Below are 20,686 nucleotides of genomic sequence, written 5' to 3'. Positions count from 1 at the left end.
CCCCGCCCTCCGGCCCCGGCCCACCACGGGCGCCCGGCACGTGCCCGAGCCGACCCAACGCCACACCAACCGCGTCCTCCAAAGCAGCAGCCCCCGACCCGACAGGGACCCGGACCCAAGTGGCGCTGAAAGCTCCCAGTGCGCGCTGCCTATTGCCTCCGACGCGGGGATCGCGCCGGGAGGAGGGGGCCCGAGACCGAAAGCAAGGCTGCGAGGAGGGGGTGGGTGCGCGCCTGGCCACGGCCGGCGAGGAGAGGCGCGGGTGGGGGCCGGCGGCAGGGGCTGGCAAGACGCGGCCCGGCTCCGTCCGGGGCCAGGGCTGGGCGAGGGCGCCAGCGCGGCGGAGCCAGGCGCGTCGTCTGGCCTTGCTCCCCGTCGGCCGCCGCGCGCCCGCTCCGTCGCTCCCCCACACGGCCGCGCGCCTGGCGCGGAGCACCGCGTCCCGCCAAGGGCACCGGGCTGCGCGTCGCGTCGGGTCCCAGCCAGCCGAGCGGCCACGCGCACGCCCAGGCCCGCCGTCAGGATGGCCGAGCGGTCTAAGGCGCTGCGTTCAGGTCGCAGTCTCCCCTGGAGGCGTGGGTTCGAATCCCACTCCTGACAAGCCAGCCTTTTGGCCCGCCCGACAAACGCACCCGGCCCTATGGCAGCGCTTTACTGCCTTCCAGTCCGTTCGCGCCTTGCACTCTTGCCGCCTCTCCAAACTGCGGCCCGGACATGCACGCCTCTCAGACGCGGGACCTTCTCAGCCACGGCCGCGGGCCTGGCAGAAACGGCCCGCTACGAACCCCTCCGGCCACGGGCTTTCCGGACAAACGCCCTCCCCGCCAGCTCCTACGCCCCTTCCTACCTGCACCCACACCAGGAAGCCCTTCAGTCCTTCGCAGCACATCTTTCCTCACCTGCTGGCGGCTGCTGCTGCTGCTGCTGGTCTTCCTGCCTGCCTGCCTGCCTTCGCCCCTCCCCCCCACGGCCTCTCCCCCGCTCCACCCCGCCCCCACCGCCACACGCAGAACGGCCGCGTGTGGAAAGCCCTCCACGCCTCGTCCGCCCTCCGACTTCTGCCTGGTGAACAGCGGACTCGTTCTCACAGCCTTTCTTCCACTTCCGCCAGCAGCAGCTCTCCCTCTTTCCAACATCCTGTCCTTCCCGCCAGACCCAACGGCCTGCCTGCCCATTCCATTCCCTCCACAGCCACAGCGAGGTGGCCGCCGACAGCGTCTTGCCGGCCTGTGGTGCGTGCCCTCGGTGCTTTTTCGCCTTGGGACCCTGGCCGGACCACACCTGCCTGCCTGCCTGCCTGCGTCGGAGCCGGGCGGCGGCTGAGAGGAACGTCGGTGCTCAGCCGCAGCGGCCACGCCTCGCCTGCCCTGACCGGGATTCGGGCGCGGGCCAGGCCGGTTCGCCTCCTGGCTTCGCCTGGCGACACCGACAGTCAATCGGCTCCGTGGACGGCAGAGAAAGCGCAGGACGGGCCGAGCCCGTGGACGGCAGAGAAAGCGCAGGACGGGCCGAGCCCGCCTGCGTCCCTCCATCCTTCGGTGCTTCCGACCGCCTCGCGCCCTGGGGTCGCCAGAGTGCCCGGAGCCTCTCATTCAGGTGGCCCGTCGGCCTCTTGCTCAAATGGAGCCCATGCCCACGGGGCGACCAGTGACCAGGGTCCGGCGGTTGGCGGCGAGCGCCGCTGGGGCAGCGTTGGGCGCCGCTGGGGCAGCGGCGGGCACCGGCGGCCATCGGTGCATGCATGGGTGGTTCAGTGGTAGAATTCTCGCCTGCCACGCGGGAGGCCCGGGTTCGATTCCCGGCCCATGCAGACGCAGCGTCCCCTTTTGGTGCCCGCAGCCCCAAAGCGGAGCTGGGTTTCCCAGCTGCCACACTCAAGGCACCGGTCCTGCAACAGCTCGCTCACCACCGCACCTTCCGGCCCCTGTCCTTCCCACGCAGACGCCCCCACCCCACACACACCCGGGAGCCAGGCCTCCAGGACCTGACACCTCGCGGGCTCAGCCACTCTTTCGCCCAGACCCCTTCCTTGTCCTTGTTCTCTTCCTGACCCCGACCCCCCTTGTGTCCCGCTTGTCACTGTAAGGAACACCCCACACTGGCACCCGCACAGCCCAACCTCTTCACCTTTCGCCACGTGTCCAAGCTCTCTGCCTCACTCTGCCCTCACTCCGAAAATTATACTATCTTTGCACAACCAGCAGCAAGCAAGTCGCCACCTCTGGGAGCGATACATCCCAGTTTCCTAGAGTCCCAAAAGCGCTCACTTGCACGAGGAGTTCCAAAGAAGTCCACACTATCATCGCAGACTACACTCTAGATTCACGTTTTGACCCTCAACAGAAACACGTTTCCAACACCGGCCCGCTCCTCCACCGCTACTGCCACCAGCACCATCAGCACGACAAACACCACCCCCTCCCCTGAACCTCTGCTCCCACCAACAGCATCAGCCCTCGGGACAGCACCCCCCAGCACCACCACCTCAGCCTCCTGCCTATTCCCACAAACACCCTCCTCCCACCTCCTATCTCGCCACTTCCCCCCCCCGCCCCGATCCTTTCCAAATCCTACGTTGTCAAGGATCCTGCCCTTGCCTCTGTCCCGTTGCCCTCTTGTTTTCCCCTTCGTCTTCTTCTCCTTTTCGTAGCAGTATGGTTGGTTTAAACTTTGTGTTACTTTCAGGTGTACAGCAAAGTGATTCAGTTATATGTCCTTTTCCAGGTTATTTTCCGTTATACGTTATCACGACACATGAATACAGTTCCCTGTGCTGTACGGTAAATCCTTGTTGCTTGTGTGCTTTATGTATAGTATTTCCTCTCTGTTAATCACAGCTCCGGAATTTCCCCTGCCCTACACTTTCCCCTTGGGTAACGAACAGTGTGTTTTCTATGTCTGTGTGTCTCTCTCTTTGGCACATACGTTCGTTTGTAGTACGCTTTAGAGTCCCCGTATCTTTGTGCTTCTCTGCCTGACTTACGTCGCTAAGTGTAATATACTCTAGGTCCCTCCTTCTTGGTGCAAATGGCAGTATCTCACTCTTTTGTATGGCTGAGTAATATTCCACAGTACATATATATCACGTCTTCCCGTGCCAGCCATCGGCTGATGGGCACTTGGGTTTTGTCCATGTCTTGGCTGTGGCCCGTAGTGCTGCCGTGAACATGGGGGTGCATGGATCTCTTCAAATGACAGTTTCTCTCCTCTGCCGATGTGTACCCGCGATGGGGATTGCTGGATCATATGAGAGCCCCTATTTCACCTATTTCTTTAGTGTGTTGTTTTTATTTATGCATTTAATATTTATTTATTCATTTACTTACTTACTTATAAGAACGACTAGCTGTAATTTTGGAAGAAAAGTTGATTAACAATATTGAGTTAGTTTCAGGTGCACAGCAAAGCAGATACTGTTTCCCATGTCTAATAACGTTTCAGATTGCTTTCCATGATAGCTTACTACACGATATTGAATATCATTCCCTGTGTTATACTGGAAATCCTTGTTGCTTATGTGTTTTTTTTTTTTTTGCAGTACGCGGGCCTCTCACTGCTGTGGCCTCTCCCGTTGCGGAGCACAGGCTCCGGACGCGCAGGCTCAGCGGCCATGGCTCACGGGCCCAGCCGCTCCGCGGCATGTGGGATCTTCCCGGAGCGGGGCACGAACCCGTGTCCCCTGCATCGGCAGGCGGACTCTCAACCACTGCGCCACCAGGGAAGCCCCCTGCTTATGTCTTTTATATGAAGTACGGTGTATCTGTTCATCGCAGCTCCTAATTTATGTCTCCACCCCTGCCTTTCTCCTCGGGTAACCATCAGTGTGTTTTCTCTGTCTGGGAGTCTGTTTCTCTTTTGCACATACATTCTTTTCTATTACGTTTTAGATTCCACGTATCTTTGTGCTTCTCTGTCAGACTTACTTCACCAAGTGTAATGGTCTCTAGGACCATCCTTATTGTGGCAAATGGCAATATTTCATTTTCTGAAATGGCTGAGTAATACTCCACAGTACATATATACCACATCCTTTTCTCTCAGCCGACTGCTGATGGGCACATGGGTTTTTTCTGTGTCTTGGCTGTGGCACGTAGCGCAGCTACAAACACGGGGGTGCGTGGATCTCTCCAAACAACAGTTTTTCTCTTTGGCGGCTGTGTACCCACGACGGGGATTGCTGGATCATCTGATGGCTCAGTTCCTCCTATTTATTTATTTATATATTTATTTATTTACTTACTTACTTTTAAGGACTAGTACTTGTGGTTTAGGAAGAAGAGTTGATTAACCACATTGAGTTAGTTTCAGGTGTACAGCAAAGGGGATACTGTTTTCCATGTCTAATATTGTTTCAGATTGATTTCCAGTATAGGTTATTGCAGGATATTGAATATCATTCCCTGTGTTATTCTGTAAATCCTTGCTGCTTATCTCCTTTATATGAAGTACTGTGTATCGGTTCATCGAGCTCCTAATTTATCCCTCCACCCCTCCTTTTTCCCTCGGGTAACCATCACTGTGTTTTCCAGGTCTGTGAGCCTGTTTCTGTTTCGCACACAGATTCAGTGGTAGTACTTTTGAGATTCCACGTATCTTTGTGTTTCTCTGTCGGACATACTTCACGAAGCGTAATATTCTCGGGGAGCAGTCTTGTGGCAGCAAATGGCAATAGTTCATTCTTTTTTATTGACGGCTGAGTGATAGCTCGTACTACATAGATACGACCTCTTCTTGTACTGGCCACCCGTTGACGGGCACTTGGGTTTTTTCCACGTCTTGGCTAGTGCAAATAGTGCCGCTGTGAACATGGAGGTGCTTGTGCCTTTCTGAACTCTTGTTTCGCCATTTCCGGCTACGCACCCAGGAGTGGGATTGCTGGATCAGACGGGACCTCTCCCTTGGCCTCTTTCAACCTCAACCCCTCCTCCCCCGACCCCCGCCACCACACACACCTGAGACTGGATGGTTTCTCCCGATGAGAGGTGATGTGTGTCTCTGGGGCAGTAGAATGCCCCCACCCGATTCGGACCCCGCCTAGCCCCTGTGGCGCGCTCCGTTTCTGTTGTTCTCTTGCCCGCCTCCTACCCACCGCCCCCAGTAACAACCCATTGCTTGGCCTGACCACCTTGCCGCACAGCACACCAGTCTGGGGCGCTCACCCGCCACCCCACCGCGAAGGGGTCCTCTCCCACCATCTTCCACGCCCCACAGCCCGTTCACACACCCCGCCCTTCCCCCCAGCCCGGAGGCTCGGACCCCTCTCCCCACCACCTGCCCCTTGTATCCCAGGCCCGACTGTCAAATGTCCTGCCCGGAAGTCTCACTTCTGCCAGCGCTCCTCAGACTCACTCCTACTCCAGGCCCACCCCGCCCCCTGATCTGACCCACCCGCACACACGTGCCGGGCCAGGTGCCCCCACCACACCAAGCTTCTGCTGAGCCCCTGCCTGAGCGGCCAGCCGCTCTCCCGGGCCAGGTCCCCGCCAGCCCAACACCTCTCGCTCCTGCCCGCGCTCCAGCCAGACACCCCAGGTCCTTCCTCGCACCTCCCAGCACGCGGCCCACCGCCGCCCTCTCTCCATGGGCTCGTTCTGCTCCGTTCCCTAGCCCGCGTGGGGTGGCCACCGACCACGGCCACAAACACCTTCATCCCACACTGTCAGCCACCCCCAAGGCACCGGCAAGGGCGTTCAGGAAACCTGCTGCGGTGTTGCGAAGCACCCGTCTGCCCACCGGTGCTCCTTTCCACAGGGGATCCGGCGCTGTCAGAAGGCACCGCGTGTGACAGCGCCGTCGGTGCCGCCGCCGCTGTCGCCGTGGGGGAGAAGCAGTGCTGCTGGAGAGTCCAAACACCGGCGGGGGCGTTTGCTCGTGGCCACAGCCTCGGCGGGGAGAGGCGCCGCCCCGGCCATTCGTGTTTGGGGCTGAGGCAAGCGTGTGAAAACGAAGACACGGGACGTCGAAGGCCTCGAGTGGGCGCGCGCCAGTGCGGCCAAAAGGTCTGGCCGGGCAGGGAGGGTGGACGTTGCCTGGCAGGGCTTGGGCTGCAGGTGCAGGGCACCGGGCGGCTGTTGTCGGGCAGGGCGCGACGCCGAGGCCGCGGAGCAAGCGTGGCCTAAAAGTGGGATGTGGACGGTGTGAGGTAGAGAGGAAGAAGAAAGGCTTCCCTGACCGGGAATCGAACCCGGGCCGCGGCGGTGAGAGCGCCGAATCCTAACCACTAGACCACCAGGGAGCGTCGGGCTCTACCACGGCTCCTGCTCGACCCATAGCAGCCGCTCGGCGCCACCTTGGCGCCAAGACCCGGCCTTTCCAAGTGCAGCCACACGCCGCCCCTGGCAATCCACGTGTCCTCCCGTCCTTCCTGCTCGCAGCACCCTCAGAACACTGCGCGCCTGCTTCTCGCACACACAAGAAGAGCCGCTAGGGCCACCGAGCTCCCTGCTCCCAGCTCTCCCTCACAGGGCCCCGGCCGGCCGGCCGGCCGCCCGCGCAGCGCGGCAAAAGGTCAGCCCGCTGCGTTGGCCGGGAATCGAACCCGGGTCAACTGCTTGGAAGGCAGCTATGCTCACCACTATACCACCAACGCTGCACAGCCCGGGCCGCCCCGAGACGCCGGCACCGGGCTCGCCCGAGCGCACTCTCGTCGCCGCTTCCTCCTCCCCCTCCTCCTCCTCCTCCTCCTCCTCCTCCGACTCCTTCTCTTCCGACTCCTCCTCCTTCTCTTCCTCCTTCTGCTCCCCTTTCTCTTCCTCGTCCTCCTCCTCCTCCTCAGCCGCCGCCGCCGCCGCTTGGAGCAGCCCTGCCCCGACGCCACGCCGGCCCGCAGCTCTGTGACGTCACAGACGCCACCAAGGCCCCCCGGCGCCCCACCCGCGCCAGCCCCACGAAGCTGCCCTAGACCACCCGCCCGATCGCCTCAGGGTGGCGCTCTCGCTGCCTTGCTGCTCCAGGTCCCTCGGCTCCACGCCGCGGCCCGCCCCCGCCCCCGGCGCACGCATCTTCCAGCACCCCGGCTCGCCAAAGCCCTTCTCCACCCGGCGCCTGGCCAGGCCACTTCCCGCACCGACAGGGGACGGCACTCATCCGCCTCCCACCCGTCCCGGCAGCTGGGCACCTATGCAGCTGTGCATAGCTGCGCAGCCTTGCGTCGCGACGCAAGGAGCCCACGGAGACAGCCACTTTGGGCGGGCCGCAACGTCATCGAGAGCTTGTGGTGTCCAGAGGAGGCCGTCGCTCGGCCGTGGCGACTGAGTGCCCGGCGACGAGGAAGGGCTGGAGGGCTGGAGGGGGTCGAGGGTGGGCAGGCTGGGCACGCGCTGGGGCCCTGCGCCTCGCTGGAGGACGGAGGGCACAGGGCGGACAAGCAGGGTCCTTGGGAGATAGGCGGCGGGACAGAGAGCGGCGCCAGCCACCAAAAGGGGGCGTGTTGCCTCCCCGTCGGGGAATCGAACCCCGGTCTCCCGCGTGACAGGCGGGGATACTCACCACTATACTAACGAGGACGGCGGCCACCGCCCCCGCGCCCGGACGCTCTCGGGCTGCCGGCCGACGCCTCCCCCCGCCCTCCGGCCCCGGCCCACCACGGGCGCCCGGCACGTGCCCGAGCCGACCCAACGCCACACCAACCGCGTCCTCCAAAGCAGCAGCCCCCGACCCGACAGGGACCCGGACCCAAGTGGCGCTGAAAGCTCCCAGTGCGCGCTGCCTATTGCCTCCGACGCGGGGATCGCGCCGGGAGGAGGGGGCCCGAGACCGAAAGCAAGGCTGCGAGGAGGGGGTGGGTGCGCGCCTGGCCACGGCCGGCGAGGAGAGGCGCGGGTGGGGGCCGGCGGCAGGGGCTGGCAAGACGCGGCCCGGCTCCGTCCGGGGCCAGGGCTGGGCGAGGGCGCCAGCGCGGCGGAGCCAGGCGCGTCGTCTGGCCTTGCTCCCCGTCGGCCGCCGCGCGCCCGCTCCGTCGCTCCCCCACACGGCCGCGCGCCTGGCGCGGAGCACCGCGTCCCGCCAAGGGCACCGGGCTGCGCGTCGCGTCGGGTCCCAGCCAGCCGAGCGGCCACGCGCACGCCCAGGCCCGCCGTCAGGATGGCCGAGCGGTCTAAGGCGCTGCGTTCAGGTCGCAGTCTCCCCTGGAGGCGTGGGTTCGAATCCCACTCCTGACAAGCCAGCCTTTTGGCCCGCCCGACAAACGCACCCGGCCCTATGGCAGCGCTTTACTGCCTTCCAGTCCGTTCGCGCCTTGCACTCTTGCCGCCTCTCCAAACTGCGGCCCGGACATGCACGCCTCTCAGACGCGGGACCTTCTCAGCCACGGCCGCGGGCCTGGCAGAAACGGCCCGCTACGAACCCCTCCGGCCACGGGCTTTCCGGACAAACGCCCTCCCCGCCAGCTCCTACGCCCCTTCCTACCTGCACCCACACCAGGAAGCCCTTCAGTCCTTCGCAGCACATCTTTCCTCACCTGCTGGCGGCTGCTGCTGCTGCTGCTGGTCTTCCTGCCTGCCTGCCTGCCTTCGCCCCTCCCCCCCACGGCCTCTCCCCCGCTCCACCCCGCCCCCACCGCCACACGCAGAACGGCCGCGTGTGGAAAGCCCTCCACGCCTCGTCCGCCCTCCGACTTCTGCCTGGTGAACAGCGGACTCGTTCTCACAGCCTTTCTTCCACTTCCGCCAGCAGCAGCTCTCCCTCTTTCCAACATCCTGTCCTTCCCGCCAGACCCAACGGCCTGCCTGCCCATTCCATTCCCTCCACAGCCACAGCGAGGTGGCCGCCGACAGCGTCTTGCCGGCCTGTGGTGCGTGCCCTCGGTGCTTTTTCGCCTTGGGACCCTGGCCGGACCACACCTGCCTGCCTGCCTGCCTGCGTCGGAGCCGGGCGGCGGCTGAGAGGAACGTCGGTGCTCAGCCGCAGCGGCCACGCCTCGCCTGCCCTGACCGGGATTCGGGCGCGGGCCAGGCCGGTTCGCCTCCTGGCTTCGCCTGGCGACACCGACAGTCAATCGGCTCCGTGGACGGCAGAGAAAGCGCAGGACGGGCCGAGCCCGTGGACGGCAGAGAAAGCGCAGGACGGGCCGAGCCCGCCTGCGTCCCTCCATCCTTCGGTGCTTCCGACCGCCTCGCGCCCTGGGGTCGCCAGAGTGCCCGGAGCCTCTCATTCAGGTGGCCCGTCGGCCTCTTGCTCAAATGGAGCCCATGCCCACGGGGCGACCAGTGACCAGGGTCCGGCGGTTGGCGGCGAGCGCCGCTGGGGCAGCGTTGGGCGCCGCTGGGGCAGCGGCGGGCACCGGCGGCCATCGGTGCATGCATGGGTGGTTCAGTGGTAGAATTCTCGCCTGCCACGCGGGAGGCCCGGGTTCGATTCCCGGCCCATGCAGACGCAGCGTCCCCTTTTGGTGCCCGCAGCCCCAAAGCGGAGCTGGGTTTCCCAGTTGCCACACTCAAGGCACCGGTCCTGCAACAGCTCGCTCACCACCGCACCTTCCGGCCCCTGTCCTTCCCACGCAGACGCCCCCACCCCACACACACCCGGGAGCCAGGCCTCCAGGACCTGACACCTCGCGGGCTCAGCCACTCTTTCGCCCAGACCCCTTCCTTGTCCTTGTTCTCTTCCTGACCCCGACCCCGCTTGTGTCCCGCTTGTCACTGTAAGGAACACCCCACACTGGCACCCGCACAGCCCAACCTCTTCACCTTTCGCCACGTGTCCAAGCTCTCTGCCTCACTCTGCCCTCACTCCGAAAATTATACTATCTTTGCACAACCAGCAGCAAGCAAGTCGCCACCTCTGGGAGCGATACATCCCAGTTTCCTAGAGTCCCAAAAGCGCTCACTTGCACGAGGAGTTCCAAAGAAGTCCACACTATCATCGCAGACTACACTCTAGATTCACGTTTTGACCCTCAACAGAAACACGTTTCCAACACCGGCCCGCTCCTCCACCGCTACTGCCACCAGCACCATCAGCACGACAAACACCACCCCCTCCCCTGAACCTCTGCTCCCACCAACAGCATCAGCCCTCGGGACAGCACCCCCCAGCACCACCACCTCAGCCTCCTGCCTATTCCCACAAACACCCTCCTCCCACCTCCTATCTCGCCACTTCCCCCCCCCGCCCCGATCCTTTCCAAATCCTACGTTGTCAAGGATCCTGCCCTTGCCTCTGTCCCGTTGCCCTCTTGTTTTCCCCTTCGTCTTCTTCTCCTTTTCGTAGCAGTATGGTTGGTTTAAACTTTGTGTTACTTTCAGGTGTACAGCAAAGTGATTCAGTTATATGTCCTTTTCCAGGTTATTTTCCGTTATACGTTATCACGACACATGAATACAGTTCCCTGTGCTGTACGGTAAATCCTTGTTGCTTGTGTGCTTTATGTATAGTATTTCCTCTCTGTTAATCACAGCTCCGGAATTTCCCCTGCCCTACACTTTCCCCTTGGGTAACGAACAGTGTGTTTTCTATGTCTGTGTGTCTCTCTCTTTGGCACATACGTTCGTTTGTAGTACGCTTTAGAGTCCCCGTATCTTTGTGCTTCTCTGCCTGACTTACGTCGCTAAGTGTAATATACTCTAGGTCCCTCCTTCTTGGTGCAAATGGCAGTATCTCACTCTTTTGTATGGCTGAGTAATATTCCACAGTACATATATATCACGTCTTCCCGTGCCAGCCATCGGCTGATGGGCACTTGGGTTTTGTCCATGTCTTGGCTGTGGCCCGTAGTGCTGCCGTGAACATGGGGGTGCATGGATCTCTTCAAATGACAGTTTCTCTCCTCTGCCGATGTGTACCCGCGATGGGGATTGCTGGATCATATGAGAGCCCCTATTTCACCTATTTCTTTAGTGTGTTGTTTTTATTTATGCATTTAATATTTATTTATTCATTTACTTACTTACTTATAAGAACGACTAGCTGTAATTTTGGAAGAAAAGTTGATTAACAATATTGAGTTAGTTTCAGGTGCACAGCAAAGCAGATACTGTTTCCCATGTCTAATAACGTTTCAGATTGCTTTCCATGATAGCTTACTACACGATATTGAATATCATTCCCTGTGTTATACTGGAAATCCTTGTTGCTTATGTGTTTTTTTTTTTTTTTTTTTTTTTGCAGTACGCGGGCCTCTCACTGCTGTGGCCTCTCCCGTTGCGGAGCACAGGCTCCGGACGCGCAGGCTCAGCGGCCATGGCTCACGGGCCCAGCCGCTCCGCGGCATGTGGGATCTTCCCGGAGCGGGGCACGAACCCGTGTCCCCTGCATCGGCAGGCGGACTCTCAACCACTGCGCCACCAGGGAAGCCCCCTGCTTATGTCTTTTATATGAAGTACGGTGTATCTGTTCATCGCAGCTCCTAATTTATGTCTCCACCCCTGCCTTTCTCCTCGGGTAACCATCAGTGTGTTTTCTCTGTCTGGGAGTCTGTTTCTCTTTTGCACATACATTCTTTTCTATTACGTTTTAGATTCCACGTATCTTTGTGCTTCTCTGTCAGACTTACTTCACCAAGTGTAATGGTCTCTAGGACCATCCTTATTGTGGCAAATGGCAATATTTCATTTTCTGAAATGGCTGAGTAATACTCCACAGTACATATATACCACATCCTTTTCTCTCAGCCGACTGCTGATGGGCACATGGGTTTTTTCTGTGTCTTGGCTGTGGCACGTAGCGCAGCTACAAACACGGGGGTGCGTGGATCTCTCCAAACAACAGTTTTTCTCTTTGGCGGCTGTGTACCCACGACGGGGATTGCTGGATCATCTGATGGCTCAGTTCCTCCTATTTATTTATTTATATATTTATTTATTTACTTACTTACTTTTAAGGACTAGTACTTGTGGTTTAGGAAGAAGAGTTGATTAACCACATTGAGTTAGTTTCAGGTGTACAGCAAAGGGGATACTGTTTTCCATGTCTAATATTGTTTCAGATTGATTTCCAGTATAGGTTATTGCAGGATATTGAATATCATTCCCTGTGTTATTCTGTAAATCCTTGCTGCTTATCTCCTTTATATGAAGTACTGTGTATCGGTTCATCGAGCTCCTAATTTATCCCTCCACCCCTCCTTTTTCCCTCGGGTAACCATCACTGTGTTTTCCAGGTCTGTGAGCCTGTTTCTGTTTCGCACACAGATTCAGTGGTAGTACTTTTGAGATTCCACGTATCTTTGTGTTTCTCTGTCGGACATACTTCACGAAGCGTAATATTCTCGGGGAGCAGTCTTGTGGCAGCAAATGGCAATAGTTCATTCTTTTTTATTGACGGCTGAGTGATAGCTCGTACTACATAGATACGACCTCTTCTTGTACTGGCCACCCGTTGACGGGCACTTGGGTTTTTTCCACGTCTTGGCTAGTGCAAATAGTGCCGCTGTGAACATGGAGGTGCTTGTGCCTTTCTGAACTCTTGTTTCGCCATTTCCGGCTACGCACCCAGGAGTGGGATTGCTGGATCAGACGGGACCTCTCCCTTGGCCTCTTTCAACCTCAACCCCTCCTCCCCCGACCCCCGCCACCACACACACCTGAGACTGGATGGTTTCTCCCGATGAGAGGTGATGTGTGTCTCTGGGGCAGTAGAATGCCCCCACCCGATTCGGACCCCGCCTAGCCCCTGTGGCGCGCTCCGTTTCTGTTGTTCTCTTGCCCGCCTCCTACCCACCGCCCCCAGTAACAACCCATTGCTTGGCCTGACCACCTTGCCGCACAGCACACCAGTCTGGGGCGCTCACCCGCCACCCCACCGCGAAGGGGTCCTCTCCCACCATCTTCCACGCCCCACAGCCCGTTCACACACCCCGCCCTTCCCCCCAGCCCGGAGGCTCGGACCCCTCTCCCCGCCACCTGCCCCTTGTATCCCAGGCCCGACTGTCAAATGTCCTGCCCGGAAGTCTCACTTCTGCCAGCGCTCCTCAGACTCACTCCTACTCCAGGCCCACCCCGCCCCCTGATCTGACCCACCCGCACACACGTGCCGGGCCAGGTGCCCCCACCACACCAAGCTTCTGCTGAGCCCCTGCCTGAGCGGCCAGCCGCTCTCCCGGGCCAGGTCCCCGCCAGCCCAACACCTCTCGCTCCTGCCCGCGCTCCAGCCAGACACCCCAGGTCCTTCCTCGCACCTCCCAGCACGCGGCCCACCGCCGCCCTCTCTCCATGGGCTCGTTCTGCTCCGTTCCCTAGCCCGCGTGGGGTGGCCACCGACCACGGCCACAAACACCTTCATCCCACACTGTCAGCCACCCCCAAGGCACCGGCAAGGGCGTTCAGGAAACCTGCTGCGGTGTTGCGAAGCACCCGTCTGCCCACCGGTGCTCCTTTCCACAGGGGATCCGGCGCTGTCAGAAGGCACCGCGTGTGACAGCGCCGTCGGTGCCGCCGCCGCTGTCGCCGTGGGGGAGAAGCAGTGCTGCTGGAGAGTCCAAACACCGGCGGGGGCGTTTGCTCGTGGCCACAGCCTCGGCGGGGAGAGGCGCCGCCCCGGCCATTCGTGTTTGGGGCTGAGGCAAGCGTGTGAAAACGAAGACACGGGACGTCGAAGGCCTCGAGTGGGCGCGCGCCAGTGCGGCCAAAAGGTCTGGCCGGGCAGGGAGGGTGGACGTTGCCTGGCAGGGCTTGGGCTGCAGGTGCAGGGCACCGGGCGGCTGTTGTCGGGCAGGGCGCGACGCCGAGGCCGCGGAGCAAGCGTGGCCTAAAAGTGGGATGTGGACGGTGTGAGGTAGAGAGGAAGAAGAAAGGCTTCCCTGACCGGGAATCGAACCCGGGCCGCGGCGGTGAGAGCGCCGAATCCTAACCACTAGACCACCAGGGAGCGTCGGGCTCTACCACGGCTCCTGCTCGACCCATAGCAGCCGCTCGGCGCCACCTTGGCGCCAAGACCCGGCCTTTCCAAGTGCAGCCACACGCCGCCCCTGGCAATCCACGTGTCCTCCCGTCCTTCCTGCTCGCAGCACCCTCAGAACACTGCGCGCCTGCTTCTCGCACACACAAGAAGAGCCGCTAGGGCCACCGGGCTCCCTGCTCCCAGCTCTCCCTCACAGGGCCCCGGCCGGCCGGCCGGCCGCCCGCGCAGCGCGGCAAAAGGTCAGCCCGCTGCGTTGGCCGGGAATCGAACCCGGGTCAACTGCTTGGAAGGCAGCTATGCTCACCACTATACCACCAACGCTGCACAGCCCGGGCCGCCCCGAGACGCCGGCACCGGGCTCGCCCGAGCGCACTCTCGTCGCCGCTTCCTCCTCCCCCTCCTCCTCCTCCTCCTCCTCCTCCTCCGACTCCTTCTCTTCCGACTCCTCCTCCTTCTCTTCCTCCTTCTGCTCCCCTTTCTCTTCCTCGTCCTCCTCCTCCTCCTCAGCCGCCGCCGCCGCCGCTTGGAGCAGCCCTGCCCCGACGCCACGCCGGCCCGCAGCTCTGTGACGTCACAGACGCCACCAAGGCCCCCCGGCGCCCCACCCGCGCCAGCCCCACGAAGCTGCCCTAGACCACCCGCCCGATCGCCTCAGGGTGGCGCTCTCGCTGCCTTGCTGCTCCAGGTCCCTCGGCTCCACGCCGCGGCCCGCCCCCGCCCCCGGCGCACGCATCTTCCAGCACCCCGGCTCGCCAAAGCCCTTCTCCACCCGGCGCCTGGCCAGGCCACTTCCCGCACCGACAGGGGACGGCACTCATCCGCCTCCCACCCGTCCCGGCAGCTGGGCACCTATGCAGCTGTGCATAGCTGCGCAGCCTTGCGTCGCGACGCAAGGAGCCCACGGAGACAGCCACTTTGGGCGGGCCGCAACGTCATCGAGAGCTTGTGGTGTCCAGAGGAGGCCGTCGCTCGGCCGTGGCGACTGAGTGCCCGGCGACGAGGAAGGGCTGGAGGGCTGGAGGGGGTCGAGGGTGGGCAGGCTGGGCACGCGCTGGGGCCCTGCGCCTCGCTGGAGGACGGAGGGCACAGGGCGGACAAGCAGGGTCCTTGGGAGATAGGCGGCGGGACAGAGAGCGGCGCCAGCCACCAAAAGGGGGCGTGTTGCCTCCCCGTCGGGGAATCGAACCCCGGTCTCCCGCGTGACAGGCGGGGATACTCACCACTATACTAACGAGGACGGCGGCCACCGCCCCCGCGCCCGGACGCTCTCGGGCTGCCGGCCGACGCCTCCCCCCGCCCTCCGGCCCCGGCCCACCACGGGCGCCCGGCACGTGCCCGAGCCGACCCAACGCCACACCAACCGCGTCCTCCAAAGCAGCAGCCCCCGACCCGACAGGGACCCGGACCCAAGTGGCGCTGAAAGCTCCCAGTGCGCGCTGCCTATTGCCTCCGACGCGGGGATCGCGCCGGGAGGAGGGGGCCCGAGACCGAAAGCAAGGCTGCGAGGAGGGGGTGGGTGCGCGCCTGGCCACGGCCGGCGAGGAGAGGCGCGGGTGGGGGCCGGCGGCAGGGGCTGGCAAGACGCGGCCCGGCTCCGTCCGGGGCCAGGGCTGGGCGAGGGCGCCAGCGCGGCGGAGCCAGGCGCGTCGTCTGGCCTTGCTCCCCGCCGGCCGCCGCGCGCCCGCTCCGTCGCTCCCCCACACGGCCGCGCGCCTGGCGCGGAGCACCGCGTCCCGCCAAGGGCACCGGGCTGCGCGTCGCGTCGGGTCCCAGCCAGCCGAGCGGCCACGCGCACGCCCAGGCCCGCCGTCAGGATGGCCGAGCGGTCTAAGGCGCTGCGTTCAGGTCGCAGTCTCCCCTGGAGGCGTGGGTTCGAATCCCACTCCTGACAAGCCAGCCTTTTGGCCCGCCCGACAAACGCACCCGGCCCTATGGCAGCGCTTTACTGCCTTCCAGTCCGTTCGCGCCTTGCACTCTTGCCGCCTCTCCAAACTGCGGCCCGGACATCCACGCCTCTCAGACGCGGGACCTTCTCAGCCACGGCCGCGGGCCTGGCAGAAACGGCCCGCTACGAACCCCTCCGGCCACGGGCTTTCCGGACAAACGCCCTCCCCGCCAGCTCCTACGCCCCTTCCTACCTGCACCCACACCAGGAAGCCCTTCAGTCCTTCGCAGCACATCTTTCCTCACCTGCTGGCGGCTGCTGCTGCTGCTGCTGGTCTTCCGGCCTGCCTGCCTGCCTTCGCCCCTCCCCCCCACGGCCTCTCCCCCGCTCCACCCCGCCCCCACCGCCACACGCAGAACGGCCGCGTGTGGAAAGCCCTCCACGCCTCGCCCGCCCTCCGACTTCTGCCTGGTGAACAGCGGACTCGTTCTCACAGCCTTTCTTCCACTTCCGCCAGCAGCAGCTCTCCCTCTTTCCAACATCCTGTCCTTCCCGCCAGACCCAACGGCCTGCCTGCCCATTCCATTCCCTCCACAGCCACAGCGAGGTGGCCGCCGACAGCGTCTTGCCGGCCTGTGGTGCGTGCCCTCGGTGCTTTTTCGCCTTGGGACCCTGGCCGGACCACACCTGCCTGCCTGCCTGCCTGCGTCGGAGCCGGGCGGCGGCTGAGAGGAACGTCGGTGCTCAGCCGCAGCGGCCACGCCTCGCCTGCCCTGACCGGGATTCGGGCGCGGGCCAGGCCGGTTCGCCTCCTGGCTTCGCCTGGCGACACCGACAGTCAATCGGCTCCGTGGACGGCAGAGAAAGCGCAGGACGGGCCGAGCCCGTGGACGGCAGAGAAAGCGCAGGACGGGCCGAGCCCGCCTGCGTCCCTCCATCCTTCGGTGCTTCCGACCGCCTCGCGCCCTGGGGTCGCCAGAGTGCCCGGAGCCTCTCATTCAGGTGGCCCGTCGGCCTCTTGCTCAAATGGAGCCCATGCCCACGGGGCGACCAGTGACCAGGGTCCGGCGGTTGGCGGCGAGCGCCGCTGGGGCAGCGTTGGGCGCCGCTGGGGCAGCGGCGGGCACCGGCGGCCATCGGTGCATGGGTGGTTCAGTGGTAGAATTCTCGCCTGCCACGCGGGAGGCCCGGGTTCGATTCCCGGCCCATGCAGACGCAGCGTCCCCTTTTGGTGCCCGCAGCCCCAAAGCGGAGCTGGGTTTCCCAGCTGCCACACTCAAGGCACCGGTCCTGCAACAGCTCGCTCACCACCGCACCTTCCGGCCCCTGTCCTTCCCACGCAGACGCCCCCACCCCACACACACCCGGGAGCCAGGCCTCCAGGACCTGACACCTCGCGGGCTCAGCCACTCTTTCGCCCAGACCCCTTCCTTGTCCTTGTTCTCTTCCTGACCCCGACCCCGCTTGTGTCCCGCTTGTCACTGTAAGGAACACCCCACACTGGCACCCGCACAGCCCAACCTCTTCACCTTTCGCCACGTGTCCAAGCTCTCTGCCTCACTCTGCCCTCACTCCGAAAATTATACTATCTTTGCACAACCAGCAGCAAGCAAGTCGCCACCTCTGGGAGCGATACATCCCAGTTTCCTAGAGTCCCAAAAGCGCTCACTTGCACGAGGAGTTCCAAAGAAGTCCACACTATCATCGCAGACTACACTCTAGATTCACGTTTTGACCCTCAACAGAAACACGTTTCCAACACCGGCCCGCTCCTCCACCGCTACTGCCACCAGCACCATCAGCACGACAAACACCACCCCCTCCCCTGAACCTCTGCTCCCACCAACAGCATCAGCCCTCGGGACAGCACCCCCCAGCACCACCACCTCAGCCTCCTGCCTATTCCCACAAACACCCTCCTCCCACCTCCTATCTCGCCACTTCCCCCCCCCGCCCCGATCCTTTCCAAATCCTACGTTGTCAAGGATCCTGCCCTTGCCTCTGTCCCGTTGCCCTCTTGTTTTCCCCTTCGTCTTCTTCTCCTTTTCGTAGCAGTATGGTTGGTTTAAACTTTGTGTTACTTTCAGGTGTACAGCAAAGTGATTCAGTTATATGTCCTTTTCCAGGTTATTTTCCGTTATACGTTATCACGACACATGAATACAGTTCCCTGTGCTGTACGGTAAATCCTTGTTGCTTGTGTGCTTTATGTATAGTATTTCCTCTCTGTTAATCACAGCTCCGGAATTTCCCCTGCCCTACACTTTCCCCTTGGGTAACGAACAGTGTGTTTTCTATGTCTGTGTGTCTCTCTCTTTGGCACATACGTTCGTTTGTAGTACGCTTTAGAGTCCCCGTATCTTTGTGCTTCTCTGCCTGACTTACGTCGCTAAGTGTAATATACTCTAGGTCCCTCCTTCTTGGTGCAAATGGCAGTATCTCACTCTTTTGTATGGCTGAGTAATATTCCACAGTACATATATATCACGTCTTCCCGTGCCAGCCATCGGCTGATGGGCACTTGGGTTTTGTCCATGTCTTGGCTGTGGCCCGTAGTGCTGCCGTGAACATGGGGGTGCATGGATCTCTTCAAATGACAGTTTCTCTCCTCTGCCGATGTGTACCCGCGATGGGGATTGCTGGATCATATGAGAGCCCCTATTTCACCTATTTCTTTAGTGTGTTGTTTTTATTTATGCATTTAATATTTATTTATTCATTTACTTACTTACTTATAAGAACGACTAGCTGTAATTTTGGAAGAAAAGTTGATTAACAATATTGAGTTAGTTTCAGGTGCACAGCAAAGCAGATACTGTTTCCCATGTCTAATAACGTTTCAGATTGCTTTCCATGATAGCTTACTACACGATATTGAATATCATTCCCTGTGTTATACTGGAAATCCTTGTTGCTTATGTGTTTTTTTTTTTTTTTTTTTTTTTGCAGTACGCGGGCCTCTCACTGCTGTGGCCTCTCCCGTTGCGGAGCACAGGCTCCGGACGCGCAGGCTCAGCGGCCATGGCTCACGGGCCCAGCCGCTCCGCGGCATGTGGGATCTTCCCGGAGCGGGGCACGAACCCGTGTCCCCTGCATCGGCAGGCGGACTCTCAACCACTGCGCCACCAGGGAAGCCCCCTGCTTATGTCTTTTATATGAAGTACGGTGTATCTGTTCATCGCAGCTCCTAATTTATGTCTCCACCCCTGCCTTTCTCCTCGGGTAACCATCAGTGTGTTTTCTCTGTCTGGGAGTCTGTTTCTCTTTTGCACATACATTCTTTTCTATTACGTTTTAGATTCCACGTATCTTTGTGCTTCTCTGTCAGACTTACTTCACCAAGTGTAATGGTCTCTAGGACCATCCTTATTGTGGCAAATGGCAATATTTCATTTTCTGAAATGGCTGAGTAATACTCCACAGTACATATATACCACATCCTTTTCTCTCAGCCGACTGCTGATGGGCACATGGGTTTTTTCTGTGTCTTGGCTGTGGCACGTAGCGCAGCTACAAACACGGGGGTGCGTGGATCTCTCCAAACAACAGTTTTTCTCTTTGGCGGCTGTGTACCCACGACGGGGATTGCTGGATCATCTGATGGCTCAGTTCCTCCTATTTATTTATTTATATATTTATTTATTTACTTACTTACTTTTAAGGACTAGTACTTGTGGTTTAGGAAGAAGAGTTGATTAACCACATTGAGTTAGTTTCAGGTGTACAGCAAAGGGGATACTGTTTTCCATGTCTAATATTGTTTCAGATTGATTTCCAGTATAGGTTATTGCAGGATATTGAATATCATTCCCTGTGTTATTCTGTAAATCCTTGCTGCTTATCTCCTTTATATGAAGTACTGTGTATCGGTTCATCGAGCTCCTAATTTATCCCTCCACCCCTCCTTTTTCCCTCGGGTAACCATCACTGTGTTTTCCAGGTCTGTGAGCCTGTTTCTGTTTCGCACACAGATTCAGTGGTAGTACTTTTGAGATTCCACGTATCTTTGTGTTTCTCTGTCGGACATACTTCACGAAGCGTAATATTCTCGGGGAGCAGTCTTGTGGCAGCAAATGGCAATAGTTCATTCTTTTTTATTGACGGCTGAGTGATAGCTCGTACTACATAGATACGACCTCTTCTTGTACTGGCCACCCGTTGACGGGCACTTGGGTTTTTTCCACGTCTTGGCTAGTGCAAATAGTGCCGCTGTGAACATGGAGGTGCTTGTGCCTTTCTGAACTCTTGTTTCGCCATTTCCGGCTACGCACCCAGGAGTGGGATTGCTGGATCAGACGGGACCTCTCCCTTGGCCTCTTTCAACCTCAACCCCTCCTCCCCCGACCCCCGCCACCACACACACCTGAGACTGGATGGTTTCTCCCGATGAGAGGTGATGTGTGTCTCTGGGGCAGTAGAATGCCCCCACCCGATTCGGACCCCGCCTAGCCCCTGTGGCGCGCTCCGTTTCTGTTGTTCTCTTGCCCGCCTCCTACCCACCGCCCCCAGTAACAACCCATTGCTTGGCCTGACCACCTTGCCGCACAGCACACCAGTCTGGGGCGCTCACCCGCCACCCCACCGCGAAGGGGTCCTCTCCCACCATCTTCCACGCCCCACAGCCCGTTCACACACCCCGCCCTTCCCCCCAGCCCGGAGGCTCGGACCCCTCTCCCCGCCACCTGCCCCTTGTATCCCAGGCCCGACTGTCAAATGTCCTGCCCGGAAGTCTCACTTCTGCCAGCGCTCCTCAGACTCACTCCTACTCCAGGCCCACCCCGCCCCCTGATCTGACCCACCCGCACACACGTGCCGGGCCAGGTGCCCCCACCACACCAAGCTTCTGCTGAGCCCCTGCCTGAGCGGCCAGCCGCTCTCCCGGGCCAGGTCCCCCCCAGCCCAACACCTCTCGCTCCTGCCCGCGCTCCAGCCAGACACCCCAGGTCCTTCCTCGCACCTCCCAGC

The 20,686-nt window shown here is 60.8% G+C and overlaps 12 non-coding genes across 12 annotated transcripts; 6 read left to right on the top strand and 6 right to left on the bottom strand.

Moving 5' to 3' along the window:
- Positions 1-517: 517 nt before the first annotated feature.
- Positions 518-600, top strand: TRNAL-CAG (transfer RNA leucine (anticodon CAG)). Its single transcript has one exon. It is a non-coding gene; the product is annotated as a tRNA-Leu (tRNA).
- Positions 601-1,739: 1,139 nt separating this feature from the next.
- TRNAG-GCC (transfer RNA glycine (anticodon GCC)) lies at positions 1,740-1,810 on the top strand. The gene has a single exon. It is a non-coding gene; the product is annotated as a tRNA-Gly (tRNA).
- A 4,353-nt stretch (positions 1,811-6,163) lies between these two features.
- On the bottom strand, positions 6,164-6,235 carry TRNAE-CUC (transfer RNA glutamic acid (anticodon CUC)). The gene has a single exon. It is a non-coding gene; the product is annotated as a tRNA-Glu (tRNA).
- Positions 6,236-6,517: 282 nt separating this feature from the next.
- TRNAG-UCC (transfer RNA glycine (anticodon UCC)) lies at positions 6,518-6,589 on the bottom strand. The gene has a single exon. It is a non-coding gene; the product is annotated as a tRNA-Gly (tRNA).
- An 844-nt stretch (positions 6,590-7,433) lies between these two features.
- On the bottom strand, positions 7,434-7,505 carry TRNAD-GUC (transfer RNA aspartic acid (anticodon GUC)). The gene has a single exon. It is a non-coding gene; the product is annotated as a tRNA-Asp (tRNA).
- Positions 7,506-8,076: 571 nt separating this feature from the next.
- On the top strand, positions 8,077-8,159 carry TRNAL-CAG (transfer RNA leucine (anticodon CAG)). Its single transcript has one exon. It is a non-coding gene; the product is annotated as a tRNA-Leu (tRNA).
- Positions 8,160-9,298: 1,139 nt separating this feature from the next.
- TRNAG-GCC (transfer RNA glycine (anticodon GCC)) lies at positions 9,299-9,369 on the top strand. The gene has a single exon. It is a non-coding gene; the product is annotated as a tRNA-Gly (tRNA).
- Positions 9,370-13,731: 4,362 nt separating this feature from the next.
- Positions 13,732-13,803, bottom strand: TRNAE-CUC (transfer RNA glutamic acid (anticodon CUC)). The gene has a single exon. It is a non-coding gene; the product is annotated as a tRNA-Glu (tRNA).
- A 282-nt stretch (positions 13,804-14,085) lies between these two features.
- Positions 14,086-14,157, bottom strand: TRNAG-UCC (transfer RNA glycine (anticodon UCC)). The gene has a single exon. It is a non-coding gene; the product is annotated as a tRNA-Gly (tRNA).
- Positions 14,158-15,001: 844 nt separating this feature from the next.
- On the bottom strand, positions 15,002-15,073 carry TRNAD-GUC (transfer RNA aspartic acid (anticodon GUC)). The gene has a single exon. It is a non-coding gene; the product is annotated as a tRNA-Asp (tRNA).
- A 571-nt stretch (positions 15,074-15,644) lies between these two features.
- Positions 15,645-15,727, top strand: TRNAL-CAG (transfer RNA leucine (anticodon CAG)). The gene has a single exon. It is a non-coding gene; the product is annotated as a tRNA-Leu (tRNA).
- A 1,135-nt stretch (positions 15,728-16,862) lies between these two features.
- TRNAG-GCC (transfer RNA glycine (anticodon GCC)) lies at positions 16,863-16,933 on the top strand. The gene has a single exon. It is a non-coding gene; the product is annotated as a tRNA-Gly (tRNA).
- Positions 16,934-20,686: the final 3,753 nt, after the last annotated feature.

The sequence above is a fragment of the Orcinus orca genome, chromosome 1, assembly GCF_937001465.1.
Source record: "Orcinus orca chromosome 1, mOrcOrc1.1, whole genome shotgun sequence".
Lineage (NCBI taxonomy): Eukaryota > Metazoa > Chordata > Mammalia > Artiodactyla > Delphinidae > Orcinus > Orcinus orca.
This window is presented reverse-complemented; position numbering and strand designations above follow the sequence as displayed.